Here is a 15514-nt window from a genome sequence, read left to right on the forward strand (position 1 = left end):
CAGGGTTGGAAGGGACCTCAGGAGGTTGTCTAGTCCAGCCCCCTGCTCAAACCCCAACTAAATCTCCCAGGCAAGGATTTGTGAAGCCTGACCTTAAAAACCTCTAAGGAAGGAGATTCCACCACCTCCTAGGCAACCCATTCCAGTGCTTCACAACCCTCCTAGTGAAAAAGTTTTTCCTAATATTCAACCTAAACCTCCCCCACTGCAACTTGAGACCATTACTCCTTGTTCTGTCATCTGGTACCACTGAGAACAGTCTAGATCCATCCTCTTTGGAACCCCCTTTCAGGTAGTTGAAAGCAGCTATCAAATCCCCCCTCACTATTCCCTTCTGCAGACTAAACAATCCCACTTCGCTCAGTCTCTCCTCATAAGTCATGTGCTCCAACCCCCTAATAATTTTTGTTGCCCTCCGCTGGACTCTTTCCACTTCTTCCACATCCTTCTTGTAGTGTGGGGCCCAAAACTGGAAACAGTACTCCAGATGTGGCCTCACCAATGCCAAATAGAGGGGAATGATCATGTCCCTCAATCTGCTGGCAATGCCCTTACTTATACAGCCCAAAATGCCGTTAGCCTTATTGACAACAAGGGCACACTTTTGACTCATATCCAGCATCTTGTCCACTGTAACCCCTAGGTCCTTCTCTACAGAACTGTTGCCTAGCCATTTGGTGGCTAGTCTGTAACAGTGAATAGGATTTTTCCATCCTAAGTGCAGGACTCTGCACTTGTCCTTGTTGAACCTCATCAGATTTCTTTTGGCCCAATCCTCTAATTTGTCTAGGTCCCTCTGTATCCTATCCCTACCCTCCAGCATATTATCCCTCCTCCCAGTTTAGTGTCATGTGCAAACTTGCTGATAGTGCAGTCCACGCCATCCTCCAGATCATTAATGAAGATATTGAACAAAACCAGCCCCAGGACCGACCCTTGGGGCACTCTGCTTGAAACCAGCTGCCAACTAGACATGGAGCCATTGATCACTCCCGTTGAGCCCAATAAACTAGTCAGCTTTCTATCCGCCTTATAATCCATTCCTCCAGGCCATACTTCTTTAACTTGCTGGCAAGAACACTGTGGGAGACCGTAGCAAAAGCTGTGCTGTTCAGCGCAGCAGTTTGGGAGCTGAACTTGTTCGTGAAGACAGAGGTAAAAAAATCATTGAGTAAATTGGCTTTTTCCACATCCTCTGTCACTAGGTTGCCTCCCTCATTCAGTAAGGGGCCCACACTTTCCTTGACTTTCTTCTCGTTGCTAATGTACCTGAAGAAAGTCACTGCACAGGCTAAGCTCCTGTCATGCCCCCAAGTCTCCGACCCCTTCACATGGATGGGAGAAGGTCCCAGGCGTCCCAGGCCCTTGGCAATGACTGTGCAGCTGGGGACACTTCCCTCAGGCCAAGGGAGGCCCTCCTCTGGCAGGGTATTGCTCACAATCCCCGCTGGAGGGTTGCATCCCCACAGCCAGTGGGTATCTCTTTACCCATCAGCAGGGGTGGAGAGACCCCTCGGGTCCCAGTAGGTGCACTGGGTGTCAAAGTTAGAATCAGGACTCACAATTTGTCAGACCACTCTGTTTATTAGCGCAGCGCTCCGCCAATAACATTCAGAATATGTGAGTGGCCATGCAAGGCCCAAACAGTCTTATTTATACAGATAAAAGAGCGGGAATTAGACAAAGGGACAAAGAAATCAAAACAGTAAAATTCACCTGGGGCACAACATGCATATCCTATTTCCTTACTAACTGTTATCGATCTAAGGCTAATGCTTCACCAATTGCCCTTAAACGGTGCAATTGTCCTGTGTTAATGTCTATATTCCTGACACCTGGCTGCAGCATTCCAACAACTTTGCTTAAAGGTACAGACAACATTTCTTTAATCCTTTCTACTCTTACTATATAATTCATTCTACTTTCACATGGGCAAGGAAATCAAATCTCCCCTAGAGAACAGCAAGACACATCCATAGTCACCAGCTCCACCTGGTCACACTGCTGGGGTGGGGCTATGCCTGGTGAACCCAGCCTTGTTGTAGGGGAAGGACCACTCAGTCTCCCATGGTAGCAATAGGGGAGACTGATCTCCTGCCCTGTGGAGATTCAGACACATCCCACCGCAGATGGAGAAAGCCCCGGATCTCATTAACAAGCCCTCCTGGGCCACACAGCTGCCCTTCCTTCCTAACCCCCTTCCAAACCGTTCCACTCCCTCCTTGCCTCCTGCGCAGGGCCGGCTCCAGCTTTTTGCCACCCCAAGTATCGGGAAAAGAAAAAAAGCCGCGATCGCGATCAGTTCTACTGCCACCGCCTCACTCTTCGGCGGCAATTCGGCAGCAGGTCCTTTCCTCTGAGAGGGACCGAGGGACCCACTGCCCAATTGCCGCCGAAGTGCCCAACAGGGCGCCCCTTCCCCTTGGACACCCCAGGCACCTGCTTGCTGGGCTGGTACCTGGAGCCGGCCCTGCTCCTGAGACTCCAGTATCTGTTCCTACCCCTGCCAGGCTAGGCCCAGCACTGGATGGTCCCATCACCGGCTGTTCTCAGCTGCGTCTCACTCCTACTGCCTGTCCCTGGGGAAGCAAACAACCGGGTGGGGGTCTGGCCCAGCAATGAAAACCCCAAGGATGGGCTGTGTCCTTGGGAAAAGCATTACATTGGTGCTCAGGTACCATGGAATCATAGAATCTCAGGGTTGGAAGGGACCTCAGGAGGTTCTAGTCCAAGTGTTGGGGACGCACTTGGCATAACCCAGATAATTCTGGAGAATGGAAGGCCATGAGAGCCGATGAAGTCCTCTTGTTCTGAGCCATAGTGCACCAGCTCCTCCATTTTGAGTTTTACTCCTCCATGTTTGACCTCAGGTTGCCCTTGTTGCTCCTACTCCCTCTGTCGCTGGGCAGATTTAACCTTTGGGCGGGAAACTGAACTGTTACTAGGCAGACTTGGCCTTGGGTGGGGACTGTGTGAGTGACAGATCATGTTATAATGGGTATCAGTTTTGGTTCCAGTATAAATAGTTAGGTTAGCTGTTTGTTTGGCGCACTTCATCTGAGTCCTGTGTGGCTCCAGGCGTCTTATTTGAGCTCAAATAAAGTTTTGTTACTTCTCCACCCTGGTGTGTTCTATTGGTTGCGAAGCACACCGGGCAACGGACCCAACCGTTGCCACCCTCGGGCACTCTGTGCCGGCAACACAACCTCCCCCCTCAAAGCAGGACCAACCCCAATTAAATCAGTCACTGAACTCTTCAAACAGTAACTAACTCCAGTCCCTGAAAAAGGAACATCCAGCTTGCTGGATGGGATGAAAAGACCATGAACCTTGCTACTAAAATCCTTCTAGTCATGGGGGCTGTTCCTGGAGCAGAACTCTGTTAAAAATCCTGCCCCTGAAAGGGGACTCTGGGACTGCAGAAGTGACAGATTGCTGGGGAAAGAAGTTTTTGCCCCACATGGGGCGAGGGCTAGGACAGCAGAGAACTAGGGAATTGCAAACATTAGAGAACTGGCAGCTGGATCTGGGCGCACTCACTCACCCAAAGCTTGGGACAGGGTCAGGCCAGGATGATGGGAACCTTCTCTGGCTGCCTTAGTTACATGGGGAGAGGTTATATTCTTACACTTTGCTCTGGAGTTCACAAATAGCATTGAACCCAGCATGGAGAGGAGAGAAATGCTGCAGGAGTGGCCAGGGAAAGGCCGTGAGCTGCACCTCCCCTGGGAGTGACTGTATAGGAAAGCAGCCCCTTCAGGGCTCCCCCATTCCTCCCAGTCTGGGCTCTGTAACTGCTGTTAATGTGTAATACTGTGTATATGTAAGGGGACTGTTGCCCCCTCACTAACACTCAGAGGGCGTGTTTTAGTTGCTAGCTCCCAGCAGTAAAAGGGGAGGGGTCGATGGGAAATCAGGACCCTGAGACACTCCCCAAGAACAATGGGGGAGAGGCCAGTGTTCCCGGTCAGCTTGATTGACAGGGCGAGCAAGTTAATGAGGGAGTCAGGGGCCATGGGGGACGCGGCCTCCATGAGAGCTGGAATTGCCTGGGTCAGAGTGGGGCAGAGCTAAGGAGAGAGCAGGGACCCGAGCTGAGCTGGGGAGCAGAGCTGGGCCTGCCAGAGGGGCCAGAAAAGCAGCCTAGGGAGCAGGTCAGAGCTGGGAGCAGAGTCACAGAAGCAGCCCACCGAGCAGACCTGCCCTGGGAGCAGAGCTGCAGCTACAAAGCCAGAGACACAGCCCAAGGAGAGCAGATCCTGTGCTGGGAGCAGAGCTGGGCCAGCCAGACACAGCCCAGGGGGAGCAGATCCTGTGCTGGGAGCAGAGCTGGGCCAGCCAGACACAGCCCAGGGGGAGCAGATCCTGTGCTGGGAGCAGAGCTGGGCCAGCCAGACACAGCCCAGGGGGAGCAGATCCTGTGCTGGGAGCAGAGCGGGGCCAGCCAGACACAGCCCAGGGGGAGCAGATCCTGTGCTGGGAGCAGAGCTGGGCCAGCCAGACACAGCCCAGGGGGAGCAGATCCTGTGCTGGGAGCAGAGCGGGGCCAGCCAGACACAGCCCAGGGGGAGCAGATCCTGTGCTGGGAGCAGAGCTGGGCCAGCCAGACACAGCCCAGGGGGAGCAGATCCTGTGCTAGCAGGAGCGGCACTAGGGTTTTTGGCGCCCTAGGCGGGGGTCCTTCCGCGCTCCCGGTCTTCGGGGCATTTCAGCAGCAGGTTCCGGAGCTAGTGAAGGACCCGCCGCAGAATTGCCGCTGAAGACCTGGAGCATGGAAGGACCCCTGCCGCCGAATTGCCGCTGAGGGCAGCAAAATGCCACCCTCCCAAATCCTGGAACCCTAGGCGACCGCTTAGGTTGCCTAAATGGCAGTGCCAGCCCTATGTGCTGGGAGCAGAGCTGCAGCCACAGAGCCAGAGACAGCCCAGGGGGAGCAGATCCTGTGCTGGGAGCAGAGCTGTGCTAGCCAGAGACATGGCCCAGGGAGAGCAGATCCTGTGCTGGGAGCAGAGCTGGGCCAGCCAGACACAGCCCAGGGGGAGCAGATCCTGTGCTGGGAGCAGAGCTGGGCCAGCCAGACACAGCCCAGGGGGAGCAGATCCTGTGCTGGGAGCAGAGCTGGGCCAGCCAGACACAGCCCAGGGGGAGCAGATCCTGTGCTGGGAGCAGAGCGGGGCCAGCCAGACACAGCCCAGGGGGAGCAGATCCTGTGCTGGGAGCAGAGCTGGGCCAGCCAGACACAGCCCAGGGGGAGCAGATCCTGTGCTGGGAGCAGAGCGGGGCCAGCCAGACACAGCCCAGGGGGAGCAGATCCTGTGCTGGGAGCAGAGCTGGGCCAGCCAGACACAGCCCAGGGGGAGCAGATCCTGTGCTGGGAGCAGAGCTGGGCCAGCCAGACACAGCCCAGGGGGAGCAGATCCTGTGCTGGGAGCAGAGCTGGGCCAGCCAGACACAGCCCAGGGGGAGCAGATCCTGTGCTAGCAGGAGCGGCACTAGGGTTTTTGGCGCCCTAGGCGGGGGTCCTTCCGCGCTCCCGGTCTTCGGGGCATTTCAGCAGCAGGTTCCGGAGCTAGTGAAGGACCCGCCGCAGAATTGCCGCTGAAGACCTGGAGCATGGAAGGACCCCTGCCGCCGAATTGCCGCTGAGGGCAGCAAAATGCCACCCTCCCAAATCCTGGAGCCCTAGGCGACCGCTTAGGTCGCCTAAATGGCAGTGCCAGCCCTATGTGCTGGGAGCAGAGCTGCAGCCACAGAGCCAGAGACAGCCCAGGGGGAGCAGATCCTGTGCTGGGAGCAGAGCTGTGCTAGCCAGAGACAAGGCCCAGGGAGAGCAGATCCTGTGCTGGGAGCTGAGCTGTGCTAGCCAGAGACATGGCCCAGGGAGAGCAGATCCTGTGCTGGGAGCAGAGCAGGGCCAGCCAGACACAGCCCAGGGGGAGCAGATCCTGTGCTGGGAGCAGAGCTGGGCCAGCCAGACACAGCCCAGAGAGAGCAGATCCTGTGCTGGGAGCAGAGCTGGGCCAGCCAGACACAGCCCAGAGAGAGCAGATCCTGGGCTGGGAGCAGAGCTGTGCTAGCCAGAGATAAGGCCCAGGGAGAGCATATCCTGTGCTGGGAGCAGAGCTGCAGCCACAGAGCCAGAGGGGCCAGAGAAGCAGCGTCAGTGCTGAGGATGAGTGGAGGTGGGGCTGGAGCCAGGTGTGGTGAGCAACTGGAGACAGCCAAGGGGGGGACCTTGGGCAAAGGGCCTAGTGCAGAAAGACACCCCCAGCCAAGGGTCCTTGCAGGCCAGGCTGGGAGGGGGATCTTAACCTGATGGGGGGCTGACTCTGGGAAGAAGGGTCCCACCACCCAAAGCCCAGAGGTGTATGGCCACCCACCACCATTGCAAGTGTCCAGCCTGCAGCATCCCGCAGCACAGCCAGGGCCTGAGAAGGAGACCTGGGCCCTACAAGGAACAGACTGTGAACTGCCCTGACATTCCAGAGACACTGTTTGTGATTTTCCCTGCCACAGAGCAGGGTGATGTGTTTTCCTTTAACCTTTCCCATTTTTTCTTATTCTTTTTTAAATTAATTATTGATTAAATAACTTGTATTTACTTTAAATCAGTGGGTCATAGAATATCAGGGTTGGAAGGGACCTCAGGAAATATCTAGTCCAACCCCCTGCTCAAAGCAGGACCGATCCCCAGACAGATTTTTGCCCCAGATCCCTAAATGGTCCCCTCAAAGATTGAACTCACACTTCTGGGCTTAGCCGGCTAATGCTCAAACCACTGAGCTATCCCTCAGGGAAGTGACCAGTGCGGAAAGACACCCTGTTCTAGGTGACCACAGCAGGGTTGGGGGTTGAGCCCCCCAGGAATCCTGAGCCCAGCCCTATTGGGGTTATGAGAACTCTGCCAGACAGGAGAGTGGAAGGGGAGTCTTAAGGGCAGGGAGGCTTCTGGGTAAAGGAAGTGGGAGCGAGGACTCAGATCCTTTCACTAGCCCATTTCACCGGGGTAGAGCAGAAGCCAGGAAAGTTCCCCACAATGGCGGGACTATTCCTCCGCTTACATATACTGAACTGCTTGGAATATATATTGCATGTGGGGTCGCAGCCATGTCACTCTCAGGACATTAGAGAGACCAGCTGAGGGAGGCGATATCTTTTATCGGACCAACTTCTGATGGTGAGAAAACTGTGGAAGACCAAAACCTGGTTCCTCTCACTAACCATCGCTCAGCCTGAGATTGTGACCTGAGATTGGGACTGGATGCCTTTCTAAAAACGTACATGCTCGAGCTGAACACAAGATATAGGCTGATTGCTGGGATCGCTGAGTGAAGGACTGGGGCTTGTGCCAGGCAGACGGTCAGATGAGATAGTCAGAAAGGTTCCTTCTGGCCTGGGAACCTGTGAAAGATTCTCAGAGGGGAGAGGAGCAGAAGATTAGGCTTGAGAGGGTGCAAGGGAAAGGGGAGAGGGGTAACCATCTGGGTGTGAGAGGGTGTGTGCCGGGGACAGAGGAGCAGCCATCCTGTCTGTTTGGGTAGAATCCCGTGGACCATAATGGTCTCTAGCTGAATGATGGACGATGAGGCCCTGATCTGGGCCGGGCCCGTGTAAATGACAAGTGATAACAATGTTCTAGAGCAGTGAAAAGTCAAAGCCGTGTTGTGCTGCAGACCCAGACAAGCCTGTTTATTAGCCCTGCCGCTCAGCAAGGCTAAGGTGGGTTTCCATATTGGAGAGTGACTCAGCCGTCTGGATCTTGGGCCCCGCTGACCCTGATGTCACCTGCACAGACCTTACTCCCCAGCCACTGACTGTCCTGTGGGCCTTCAGGCTGCTTTCATGCCCAAAATCTGGAGCACCCTCTGCCGGATCCCCAGGGTTCTTACCCCGTAGATGATGGGGTTCATCATGGGAGGGAAAAGCAGGTACATGTTGGCAATGAGGATGTGAACGTGGGGAGCCACGTGGCCGAAGCGGTGGGAGAGGAAGGAGAAGAACGCAGGAGTGTAAAACACCAGCATGACACAGATGTGGGAGCTGCAGGTGCTGAGGGACTTGTGCTGCGCCTCCTTGGAGGGGAGTCTGAAGGTGACCCAGAGAATCATCACGTAGGACAGGACAATCAGCAGCAGGTCTAAGCCACTGGTGAAAAATGCTACAAGCAGACTATAGGCTGTCATGACTGTAGTGTCCACACAGGCCAGTTTCACCAGTGCCATGAACTCACAATAGGTGTGAGAAATGACATTGGTCCTGCAGTATGGGAGCCGCTACAGCAGGAATGGGTGTGGGCCCAGTAACAGGACTCCCCTCATCACAACACTCAGCCCTACCTTGGCTGTGGCCTGACTGGTCAGGATGGCCGAGTGTCGCAGTGGGTTACAGATAGCGACGTAGCGATCAAAGGCCTTGGCCAGGATGAACCCGGACTCCATGGTTGACAGTGAGTGAAGGAGGTACATCTGGGCCAGGCAAGCACTGGTGTGTATTGCCCCGTCGCTGAACCAGAAAATGCAGAGGGTTTTGGGCAGGGTGATGGTGGATACGACCAGGTCGGCGAGCGCCAGCATGGAAAGGAAAAGGTACATGGGCTCATGGAGGCTTGGTTCAGTCTTGATAACAGCCAGGAGGAGGCCGTTCCCCAGGAGGGACAGAATGTAGACGGAGCAGAAGGGGTTGGAGATCAAGACGTTCGCTGTCTCCAGCCCCGGGATGCCGAGGAGGATGAAGGTGGAGGGGTGGGGCGTGGTCCGGTTGGGTCTGTTCAGCTCCAGAGCACGGCTGCTTCCAGCCCCTGTGGCTAGGCACACACTGGAACGATGATTGCTGGGCTCCCTGCACAGAATGAAGGAACGCAGTAGTCACCCCAGGCCTTCGGCATGTCCCCGTTTATTGCCCCCACCCATTCCAGGCCTGAGACTGCAACCTTGCGATTTGTGGAGCACCCAAAACTGCCTGACGAGCTCCTGCCCCAAACTGCTCCAATGAAATAGGACCCAGCTCTGAATGTAGAGGGGAAAGTCTGGTGAGCAGAGACTGAGGGGGGTGGGGAACGGGCTGCACCGCACCCCACCCCTCCCGTTTTCCATCAGCTGAAGTGACCAGCGGTGGGACAGCTGACACTGACGCTGACAGTGTCGTCATTAGGTTCAGCGTTAACTCCGGCGCTGCGAGGGGAGTTCAGCCCCCTTACAGCCACGGCCTCAGGCTGTCTGCGGGGAGGGGGCACATGAACCCGGCGAGCAGGCAGCTTCCTCCAGATTGATCACATTACTGCTCCTCCAGCACAGGCAGAGACGGTGCAGTCTGGGAGCAGGGCTGTCACATCCGCAGACTGGGGCTCGCACGTGCTGCGGCCACCCCCGTGTGCCATTGCAATGGAGCAGCACGTCTAACTGGGCTGACATGAGCCAGGCGATCCCAAACAGCCCCCCACAGGCACCCTCTGCCGCCTGCGCCCTCCTGTGGTGATCTAGGGAGCCGGCTCCCCCACATCCCCAGGGGTGGGATGCCCGGGGGCGAGCGCTGCTCTGTGTTACGACATGGAGCTCACATTCAGCGCTCAGGCGACTTTTAATTGAATAGCTCAGCTCAAGAGCCCCCCAGGGCTGGCCGCAGCCTGCAGCTCACCCCACTGGAAATGTAGGAGACCTCTGTGGTCCCTGGCCACACCCGCAGAGGTATTCACGGTTGGCAGGTTCCCACAGGCCATGAGCACGGAGACCCTTAGGGCCAGGCTCCAAGATGAGCCCCAGGAAGCCAGAAGGGAGAGTCCTGCATGGGGCGTGTGAGCGCAGAGAGAGGTTCAGCCGGGCACCGGCTGCGTGAGGCAGAGCTAGCTGGGGGCTCTGCTTTGAGAGGGAACCAGCTGCTCCCGGGAGTGGGAAAGCTCTGAACAGCAGGACAGCGGCTCTGCGCGTTGGCTTCCTCTAGCGGAGGAGGCCTGGTCTGGGAAGCTGGTCCAGCTCCGAGCACAGAGGCAGATGCTCTTGGATCTCTCCCTTCCTGATGGATGTTTGCCCTGGGTTTTGGGGTGCTGCCCTCTCCCCGCTGGGGCTATTCACATTCTCTTTAAGCTCCTCTGAGCAAGGCTCATCAGTGGAGCTCAGGCAGAAAAATATAACCACCCCCATGCCTCCCACAGCAGGAAGGCAGGCAGGGAATGGTCTGGGCAGCTGAGTCCCACTCCCCCAGCCAGGCCACCGCTGATGTGCCTGGCTCTGATCTGTCCCAGCACCGATGAGGAGTGTGGTCACCAGTGACTACTCTGACTAGTGAGGACACTAGCTAATGCAAGGGGCAGCCCCCCGTCTGTCCCCTTGTCCTCCGTGACTCTCCCCCTGCAGCTCCCCTGGATCTGTTCAGCTCCATCTTTTGGGTCTGTCACAGTCCTGGCTTGGAGCTCTCTGGGCAGGGACCGTTTGGGCGTTGCGCCCCTGCAGCTCCCCTGGATCTGTTCAGCTCTATCTCTTGAGTCTGTCACAGTCCCGGCTTGGAGCTCTCTGGGCAGGGTCCGTTTGGGCGTTGCTCCCCTGCACGGCACCCTGGATCTGTTCAGCTCCATCTCTTGGGTCTGTCACAGTCCTGGCTTGGAGCTCTCTGGGCAGGGACCGTTTGGGCGTTGCTCCCCTGCACAGCAACCTGGATCTGTTCAGCTCCATCTCTTGAGTCTGTCACAGTCCTGGCTTGGAGCTCTCTGGGCAGGGACCATTTGGGCGTTGCTCCCCTGCACAGCAACCTGGATCTGTTCAGCTCCATCTCTTGGGTCTGTCACAGTCCTGGCTTGGAGCTCTCTGGGCAGGGACCGTTTGGGCGTTGCTCCCCTGCACAGCACCCTGGATCTGTTCAGCTCCATCTCTTGGGTCTGTCACAGTCCTGGCTTGGAGCTCTCTGGGCAGGGACCGTTTGGGCGTTGCTCCCCTGCAGCTCCCCTGGATCTGTTCAGCTCCATCTCTTAGGTCTGTCACAGTCCTGGCTTGGAGCTCTCTGGGCAGGGACCGTTTGGGCGTTGCTCCCCTGCAGCTCCCCTGGATCTGTTCAGCTCCATCTCTTAGGTCTGTCACAGTCCCGGCTTGGAGCTCTCTGGGCAGGGACCGTTTGGGCGTTGCTCCCCTGCACAGCACCCTGGATCTGTTCAGCTCCATCTCTTGGGTCTGTCACAGTCCTGGCTTGGAGCTCTCTGGGCAGGGACCGTTTGGGCGTTGCTCCCCTGCAGCTCCCCTGGATCTGTTCAGCTCCATCTCTTAGGTCTGTCACAGTCCTGGCTTGGAGCTCTCTGGGCAGGGTCCGTTTGGGCGTTGCTCCCCTGCACAGCACCCTGGATCTGTTCAGCTCCATCTCTTGGGTCTGTCACAATCCTGGCTTGGAGCTCTCTGGGCAGGGACCGTTTGGGCGTTGCTCCCCTGCACAGCACCCTGGATCTGTTCAGCTCCATCTCTTGGGTCTGTCACAGTCCTGGCTTGGAGCTCTCTGGGCAGGGTCCGTTTGGGCGTTGCTCCCCTGCACAGCAACCTGGATCTGTTCAGCTCCATCTCTTGGGTCTGTCACAGTCCTGGCTTGGTGCTCTCTGGGCAGGGACCGTTTGGGCGTTGCTCCCCTGCACAGCACCCTGGATCTGTTCAGCTCCATCTCTTGGGTCTGTCACAGTCCTGGCTTGGAGCTCTCTGGGCAGGGACCGTTTGGGCGTTGCTCCCCTGCAGAGCACTCTGGATCTGTTCAGCTCCATCTCTTGGGTCTGTCACAGTCCTGGCTTGGAGCTCTCTGGGCAGGGACCATTTGGGCGTTGCTCCCCTGCACAGCAACCTGGATCTGTTCAGCTCCATCTCTTGGGTCTGTCACAGTCCTGGCTTGGAGCTCTCTGGGCAGGGACTGTTTGGGCGTTGCTCCCCTGCACAGCACCCTGGATCTGTTCAGCTCCATCTCTTGGGTCTGTCACAATCCTGGCTTGGAGCTCTCTGGGCAGGGACCGTTTGGGCGTTGCTCCCCTGCACAGCACCCTGGATCTGTTCAGCTCCATCTCTTGGGTCTGTCACAGTCCTGGCTTGGAGCTCTCTGGGCAGGGACCGTTTGGGCGTTGCTCCCCTGCACAGCAACCTGGATCTGTTCAGCTCCATCTCTTGGGTCTGTCACAGTCCTGGCTTGGTGTTCGCTGGGCAGGGACCGTTTGGGTGTTGCTCCCCTGCACAGCACCCTGGATCTGTTCAGCTCCATCTCTTGGGTCTGTCACAGTCCTGGCTTGGAGCTCTCTGGGCAGGGACCGTTTGGGCGTTGCTCCCCTGCAGAGCACTCTGGATCTGTTCAGCTCCATCTCTTGGGTCTGTCACAGTCCTGGCTTGGAGCTCTCTGGGCAGGGTCCGTTTGGGCGTTGCTCCCCTGCACAGCACCCTGGATCTGTTCAGCTCCATCTCTTGAGTCTGTCACAGTCCTGGCTTGGAGCTCTCTGGGCAGGGACCATTTGGGCGTTGCTCCCCTGCAGCTCCCCTGGATCTGTTCAGCTCCATCTCTTAGGTCTGTCACAGTCCTGGCTTGGAGCTCTCTGGGCAGGGACCGTGTGGGCGTTGCTCCCCTGCACAGCACCCTGGATCTGTTCAGCTCCATCTCTTGGGTCTGTCACAGTCCTGGCTTGGAGCTCTCTGGGCAGGGACTGTTTGGGCGTTGCTCCCCTGCACAGCACTCTAGGCAATGGGGCCAGCTGCCCAGCGCAGTCACAGCAACAAGCAGAGCCCTGGCACCCTCACTCCAGCGGGAAATTCCCAGCTGCCCACACCCCAAGCGTCGGCACTCAACACGAGCATGGAGGGGCGAGTACCAGAGGGGGGATCCCCTGCACGGCTGGCTCTTCTACCCTCAGTGACCCAGCCGCCGGCTCCAGCACGCTGCACTCGTGCAACTACAACTTTGTACCCAAACCATCCTTGAATTGGCCTGATCTCACTGCCTCCCCCTCCCCCCCATGCTCCCCCAAGATCCTGGGGCCAGAAGTTAAGGTGAAATAAATTCAACCCTGAAGTAAAATGCAAGTACTGAGCAGTGAGGGTGGTTAGACATTGCACAGCTCACCTGGGCCGCGGGTGGGGTGACTCAACATGGCTTAGAGTCTCTCAGGTTAGCACTGATATATTTTTAAATGAAGTTTAAAAAGCAGATGCTTTAATCCAGTATCTGGGAGTAATTCCATGGCCCTGTTTGTGGAGGGGGAGGTTGTGGGGATTCCCTGGAATTTGTGAGGCCCCCTGTTCATCCCGTCCCTCCCTGGGCCATGTGGAGAACAGGAAGGCCTGTGGTGCATTAAGACAGCGGCTGTACTCAAATCTCAGGATTTAGAGCTTTAGTCAGTTGGACTTGGGGCCAGGAAGGAATTACCCCTCCCAGCACCTCTAACAATTGGCCAGATGTATTCCGGGCTTTTCTATACCTTCCTCTGAAACATCAGCGACTGGCCACAGCTGGCGAAGGGATACTGGATGGGGCGGACCAGTGCCCTAGGCTGGAACAGAGAATCCCTTTTCTTGGATGCCTGGCTGGTGGGCTTGGTCATGTACTCAACTTTTAATGCCTTGCCAGATTTGGGATCAGGAAGGAATTTCTCCCAGGTCAGATTGGCAGAGACCTGGGGTTTTTTGCCTTCCTCCGCAGCCTGGGGTGTGGGTTGCCTGCTGGGAACACCTGGGCATGTCTCCCATGACCAATCCCCTGCCATTTGAAGGGCCTCTGGCATGGCTGGGGGGGGCTTGCTCCCTCCCATTCTCTGCCTGCGGACACAACAGCATAGTCTCCTGAGGACTGAAATGTTTTGATCTAACTCAGCGGTTCTCAAACTGTGGGTTGTGATACCAAAGTGGGTCACGAACCCATTTTCATATGGTCGCCAGGGCTGGCTGAGACTTGCTGGAGCTTGGGCCTTAAGCCTGATTCCCAGCACCCACGGCCAAAGCCGAAGCCCGAGGGATTCAGCCCTGGGTGGCAGGGCTCAGGTTACAGGCCCCCTGGCTGGGGCTGAAGCCAGGGCTCAGGCTTTGGCTCCCACTGGGGGCAGTGGGAATCAAGGGGACTCAGGCTTCAGTCTCCCCTGCTGGGGTCAGGTAGTAACTGTTGGTGTCAGAAGGGGGTCACGGTGTAATGAAGTTTGAGACTCCCGGTCTAACTGAAGTCCTTGGCTCAGGAAAGGGGTAAGCGGGCGCATTTCCCTGGCTTGTTCGTGCCAGGGTCAGACTGGATGGACTAATGATGGGGAAGCATGTAGTGTTGCCAGTTATGGTTAGCTGTATTCCTGGAGATTTCATCTCATGGCATAGTTTTAATTAAAAATTAATCTTTAATTCCTGGCGACTCCAGGCCAGTCCTGGAGGGCTGGCAACCCCAGCACGATGGAGGAGTTCAGCTAAGCAGAAGCAGGGCACGGAGGCTGCTCCCAGCCCTTCCTACACGTAGGGGTGAGCGGCCTCTCGAGCCAGGTGGGAGCCAGAGGCAGCAAAGGGAGGCGCTGGCATTATGGGAGGAGGGAAGAGAAAATAAAAAGCTCCTGTTGCTTAGACCAGCTTTCCAGGCGTGATTCTCAGCACTGTCTCCCCTGACCCTGAGCCGGCTCCTCTCTGGGCTTCCCTGGCCTGGGACCTGCCTCAGCTCTGTGCTTCTGTCATAACATTTCTTCCCAGATCTGGACCTTAGCGTCCAAAATATGAGTGTTAGCATGAAAACCTCCAAGCTTAGTTACCAGCTTGGACCTGGTAATTGCTGCCACCAGCCAGGAATTATACAGTGCCTAGCTCACTGTGGTCTCCCCAAAACCTTCCCTGGGGGACCCCCAGACTCAGATGCCTTGAGTCTTACAACAAAGGGAAATAACCCCCTCCCCTTGTTTCCTTGTTACTTCCTCCCAGGCTCCCCTCCCTGGACGACCCTAGGAGATTCCCTGTTTCCAGTCCTGGAAACACAAGTACCGAGAGATCTAATCTCTCTTCCCCCTCACCCAGAGGGTATGCAAAGTCAGGCTTAGTAAATCTAATACAAAGAGATTTTCCCTCTGACTTCTTCCTCCCACCAATTCCCTGGTGAGCTGCAGATTCAATTCCCTGGAGTCCCCACTAAAGAAAAACTCCAACAGGTCTTAAAAAGAAAGCTTTATATAAAAAAGAAAGAAAAAGACATTAAAAATAGTCTCTGTATAACGGTGACAATATACAGGGTCAATTGCTTAAAGGAAAAAAATGAATAAACAGCCTTATCCAAAAAGAATACAATTTAACACATTCCAGCAACTACACACATGTTAAATACAAAAGAAAATAATATAAACCTATTGTCTTACTATCTTTGTAGTTACAACTTGGAAACAGAAGATTAGAAAGCCAGGAGATAGAAAAATCACTCTCAGAGCCGAGAGGGTCAGACCCAAGACAAAGAACAAAGAACTCACACCCAAAACTTCCCTCCACCCAGATTTGAAAAAGTCTTGTTTCCTGATTGGTCCTCTGGTCAGGTGTTTGGTTCCCTGTGTTAACCCTTTCCAGGT

The 15514-nt window shown here is 56.1% G+C and overlaps 1 pseudogene; it reads right to left on the reverse strand.

Annotated features, from left to right (window-relative positions):
* Positions 1–6731: 6731 nt before the first annotated feature.
* On the reverse strand, positions 6732–14816 carry LOC115643042 (annotated as a pseudogene).
* Between the last annotated feature and the right edge of the window lie 698 nt (positions 14817–15514).

The sequence above is a fragment of the Gopherus evgoodei genome, unplaced genomic scaffold (assembly GCF_007399415.2).
Source record: "Gopherus evgoodei ecotype Sinaloan lineage unplaced genomic scaffold, rGopEvg1_v1.p scaffold_49_arrow_ctg1, whole genome shotgun sequence".
Taxonomy (NCBI): domain Eukaryota; kingdom Metazoa; phylum Chordata; order Testudines; family Testudinidae; genus Gopherus; species Gopherus evgoodei.